Source organism: Macaca fascicularis, chromosome 5, assembly GCF_037993035.2.
Source record: "Macaca fascicularis isolate 582-1 chromosome 5, T2T-MFA8v1.1".
Taxonomy (NCBI): Eukaryota; Metazoa; Chordata; class Mammalia; order Primates; family Cercopithecidae; genus Macaca; species Macaca fascicularis.
In genome coordinates, this window is record NC_088379.1 from 64609081 (window position 1) to 64614691 (window position 5611).

Below are 5611 nucleotides of genomic sequence, written 5' to 3' on the forward strand. Positions count from 1 at the left end.
TGAAATAGTTTTATGAGTTTACAATCCATTATGTTTTTAGCGTTTGATGTCTACTAAATATTAAATGAGCTGGACATTTCTCACTTAAACGTTCTGTATAATTATTTGGTTGTGTGCTTTTTCTGGTAAATAATTATTATGTACTGAAGCCATATGTTTCTAACACAAACTTCATCATTTCTATTCTAAAAGGCATCTCAGAATATAGGGACAATATAACTATGTATATGACAACTTCAAAATTTTATTTTAGAAGTATACATAAACTATATTATTCTATGTGGTATTGCATCTATAGAGATGAAGACAATTTCTTCTCTGGAGGAAATGGAAGAATTTGTCCAGAACTCTGATGAAGGTGGTATTTTTGTGTTTTCTCTGGAGTCAGTTTTGCAAAACCTTACAGAAGAAAAGGTTGATGTTATCACTTCAGCCCTGGCTCAGATTCCGCAAAAAGTCAGTACAACTTCTAATCCTTATAAGAAGCTATTCACACAGTGGAAAAAGTATGGCTTTTCATTTGGAACTTGAATCTCATTTTTCAGTTTGCATAACAAGCACTAGATTTACGTAACGATTTGGAAAGCATTATGGTAGTGTATGTGGACACAACTGATTATTTGCCTATGATCTTTGCTATTACTTTAGTAACACATCTCCTAGTTGTCATTTGTTAATAATAAAATAAAAATAATGCATTAAGTACCTATTTCACATTGCAGGATTTGAAATCTTAAGACCTACTCTGATGACTCCAAAGGAAATTTCTTAAGTATACTAGCTCAAAGGAACATAAAAACTGGGGAATGATATCAGAAAGTGAAGAATCATGCCAATAGTATCCTCAACATATATTATTGTATAGGAACTCTATTCAGTGTGTTTGAACATAAAAGTAGAAGCTTAGATTTATGTCGTCTTTCTAATGAACTAGAGCTTTCTATAGTTAGAAGGCAATTATGATTTTAATATAGTCTAACAACCTGCATGTAATACTTTATGATATTCAATTAATTTTGTTATTAATGTAATTCCAGTTTTCCTCTCTTTAGTTAATGCTATTTATACACTAGCCAAGAGGCTTTTCTTTAATTTTATGTTTTGTTTAATTTAAAAACACTCAATAAAAGCAAGTATGCTAATTAGGAATGTGAAATTAGTTTTAGTCATGAGATTCTCTTTTTGGGAGTTCAAACTATCTATGTAATCCTTTGTTTTCAAGTGCAAGATTTTCATGTAGGTTTCCAGGAAGAAAAAAGTATGGAACTAAGGTACAAATACAAACAAAATTTAACTTTGAACAAAGAAATATAGGTAACTCCTGTCTCTTTGTTTTTGAATTAGAAATAAATGAAATAAAGGAGAGAAGGAGGCATAAAGAGAAAAGACAACCAACTATCCAAAACCAGACAAAAACCAAAGAAATATTTGTCTCTGGGAAACTGTAAATTTGATAAAAGACCTAGAATGGCCAAGTGATTTACATTTACACAGAAGTTGAGTGTCCATAAGAATACTTAACTTCTATATGCGACAAATTATGCAACACTGCTTTTTTTGTTATTTTTATAATCTCACTCCTAGATGCTTTGAGTTTGCAGTAAACAAAATAACAAATGGTATACTTAATAGTTGAATGGTATACACCCTTTTAAAAGGTGACTGTCAATAGTCTTACTATTTCTTTCAGTGATGACAAAGGACCCTTATATACCCCTGTCTCAAATATCATCTGAAATAGAGTGGATTGTATGAATTATAATGCTCTGAAAACTCAAAATGCTATTATCTTGTGGTTTAGCTTGTGAAATGCATACATTTTCTTCCTCAGGTTTTATGGAGATTCAAAGGAAAGAAACCAACTGCATTAGGAGCCAATACACAGCCCTATGTTTGGATATCCCAGAGTGATCTTCATGGTAAGATTATGACAAAGTAAAAATAATGAATTTCATAAGGCGAAAATTGAATAACTGTTTAACACTTAATAAATTTAACAAAAATTTAAAATTTATAGTTTGTTACTTTACTTTTAATTTTAAAGTGCATATAATTAAATAATTGGTCATTAATTTTTTTGATTCTTACTTTCTATTTTTAAAGTAAAAGTTTCAAGCAATGGAGAAAAAAGTTAATGCCTCTTTTCCTCAAGATAGCAAATTTCTTTTGTAATGATGCCCTTTTTGTTCACATTTGTAGAAAATTCTGCCCTCTTCAGTGAGTTATTTCATAGATTTTTTCCCTACGAGTCTCTGAAATTCTTTTCAGATTATGATAATAAAAGCTATACTTCTCATTCAGTTTCCCAACTAGATCATTCCCAGACCAAAGCTTTTATCATTCAAGGTGACATAAATGAGATCTATGAAGCTATTTACCGTGGAGTCCCTGTGGTGGGAGTTCCCATGTTTGGTGATCATCTTGACAACACCTCTCACATGAAAGCCAAAGGAGCAGCTGTGCAGGTGAACATGAATACAATTACAAGCACAGTTTTGCTTAGGTCTTTGAGAACAGTTATTAATGATATTTTGTAAGTATTACTGCTTTAAAAGGCTTATCTACCATTGATTATGTTATACATCATACTAGAAAATGTTAGGGGCCCTACCGGAAGACTATTTAAAAGATCTTTCCCCTCAATCTCAGGTGATTCATCATCTTAATATTGCAATAGTCCTGCAAATGTTAGTTCATAGAGTGTCAATTTTCCTTCTTAGAAACCATAGATTTAAATTAAAGATCAGCTTACTAAGTATTTTCCTATGTCTTCATTTTACCCCATTCTGGTAAAAATATGTTTCTTTTTCAATTTCCCCACTATATCTGTTCAGTGCTATTCAACCAACAAAGTTCATACCACAACAAAAATCAATCTTTTATTCAACAAGCTTTTGGCTTGTATAACATATGCTATGGTTTACCTACTTCTTTTTAATGAAAGCAAAAGAAAACTCTACGTTTTCCATGTGTGATCTTGCTTTCCAGTTATAAAGAGAATGCTGTGAGATTATCGAGAATTCACCATGATCAACCTGTAAAGTCCCTGGATCGAGCAGTTTTCTGGATCGAGTTTGTCCTGAGCCACAAAGGAGCCAAGCACCCTCGGCTAGCTGCCCACAACTTCTCCTAGTACCAATGCTGCTCTTTGGATGTGACTGTATTTTTGCTAGTCTGTGTGGCAATGGCTATATTTTTGGTCACAAAACTTTGTTTGGTTTTCTGTCCAAAATTTGGTAAAATAGGAAAGAAGAAAAAGAGGAAATACATGTTTCTGAATTTGGGAAAGTCAAGAATGGAGCAATCTTGTTAATTTTTCAGCCACAGATAATTTAAAAAGAACACATTACTTTCTCCTCATTTTCATATTTTCCACACCAATATTTTATCTTAGCTCTATATCCTAAAATTTAAACAAATAATTAATTGGGGTGTGTGTCACACTCTTTTGTTGTATTTGCCTAGGCTATTTGATCCTTTTCTAATACATTGCTGACACAAGATCACTAATAATTCTAGAATGTCCTATTCATGACATCACTATTTTCATAATGTCACATTTTTTAAACCTTAGTTGATATGTTTCTTCACAATTGCTGGCTCTTGTGTAGTGCATAAATATGAGCTGACATCAATAGATGTAAAGAAGTCAAAAGTATAAAATTCACAAGATGCAATAGACTATACAAATCAAGGAAGTGTTCTATGATATTAGTTTGTTATGAAAAACATAACAATGTTGCTTTTTTGATAAAAATAAGCCATTTTACATAGCCAACAGTACTGGGCTTGGACCATGAATTGGTAATAATAGTGATAGTGCATTACTCTAGAAAAGGTTTAGTGTATTTCTCTAGAACTCATCTAGATATAATGGCCTACATTTCTGCCTTTAGTCAACCAATATTTTTTGTCTCCTCAATGAGAAAGAGATAGTTATCATTACTGTGTTCAAACAAAAGGGTAAGTGATCCTTTCTTATGGAGAGAAAATGTCAACAAGATGATCAAGATGAACAGATTATTTTAGGAGAGGTAACCACAGGAAACATTTTATTAAAAATACTAATTTTAAGAAACTTTTGACTGTTTTCTTGATGAAGTTTTAAATGTCTATTAAGAATTACTATTTATTCATAATTTTTAGTATCTATAAAGTATAATTCACTGTAGGAAAATAGAGATACATTTAATCTAAAACTAAGATTATTATATTGTCTTTCAGTCTCAATATTCTAGATATATGTTTGTTAAATAATTGTATGCAAGAATTTAAGATATTACAAGATCTGCATGACCAAGAATATATGGTATATCATAATAATCATGTAGCAATGTAAATCTCTACATTAAAATAGTATTTATATTTTAATAATATTTATATCAATTTAAAAAATATGTTAAACTTTTTATTTTCTTTACGTTTTATAGTCAGTGAGTTTTGATTTCTGTATTTATTAAATAAATAACCTTAATTGGCTTACTGAAAATTTTAAAATACTATAAAATTAATAAAGGTTTATTTCCAAATTAATTCCAATTGTAAAATGACTATAAAAATGTAAATATTTATTCTAGTACATGTTTATGACTAATACACATACTAAAATTTAATAAATTTATTTTCAAGTATTTAGAACTTTTTACATTTTTATTTCTATATGTAGTTTTACTTTTATAATTTTATTATAATCTGGTAAAGGCTGCTTACATCTCTTTTTCATCTAATTTTTTCTTTGTAATTAAATGCAGCAGTTGGCTAAGATGCTGTGATAGGTGGGAAGCTGTCTCTACACAAGCCTTCTAAAACTCTGGGGCTCTCTGAGGTCCTTTATGAGATTCCCTGCCACTCAAGAGCTGTTGCTCATAAGACTTTCATTCTTCATCAATTTAGCATTGCTTTTTGAGATCAGCAGTAATCAGAGTCCAACTTGCCTTGTGTTTGTAATATGCTCTGCCCTAACCATTTCGTCCTTTTCCAAGAATCTGCTCAAAGTTGTTATCCTCTCCCTATAAGGAACTGCTAGCTTAGAGTCCCAAAAGCCATGAAAAACAAAGAAAGAAATATTGAAAAAGAGGATTTTTAATGAGAGACTAATGTTTATATGAGTTATCAGAGAGGAACAGAAAATTTAATTTCTAATATAAATATAAAAATTTTGTGTGCATCAGATTGATTAAGACAGGAGTTTCCAACTTTTGCTACACATGAAAAAAAGGGGAGATTTTATTATAACAATGCCAATGCCCATTTCTCATATTAATCAATAAAGTGTATTGGTCAAAAGCCAAGATTATCTATTGTTAAAAGTGTCTCAGTGATCCCAATGCATAGTGGAATGTGGAAAACACTGGGTTAAAGTCAAATTTTCAAAAGTCATAGACAAGAGAGAATCTTGAAAAATCAGAGAAAAATGACTCATCACATATAAGTGAGCTTGAATAAGAGTATCAACAAGAATTTCAGCAGATATCTTCCAAATCAAAAGTAAATAAGATGATATATTCAAAGTGCTGAAAGAAAAAAAGAAATCTGCTAAACAAGACTACTATTTGGCAGATTTATATCTTTCAATATTTATACAATATTGAATACCTTCTATGATAAAAAA

At 30.5% G+C, this 5611-nt stretch overlaps 1 pseudogene; it reads left to right on the forward strand.

Annotated features, from left to right (window-relative positions):
* The first annotated feature begins 327 nt into the window (after positions 1 to 327).
* On the forward strand, positions 328 to 3313 carry LOC102145304 (UDP-glucuronosyltransferase 2A2-like; annotated as a pseudogene).
* The last annotated feature ends 2298 nt before the right edge of the window (positions 3314 to 5611 follow it).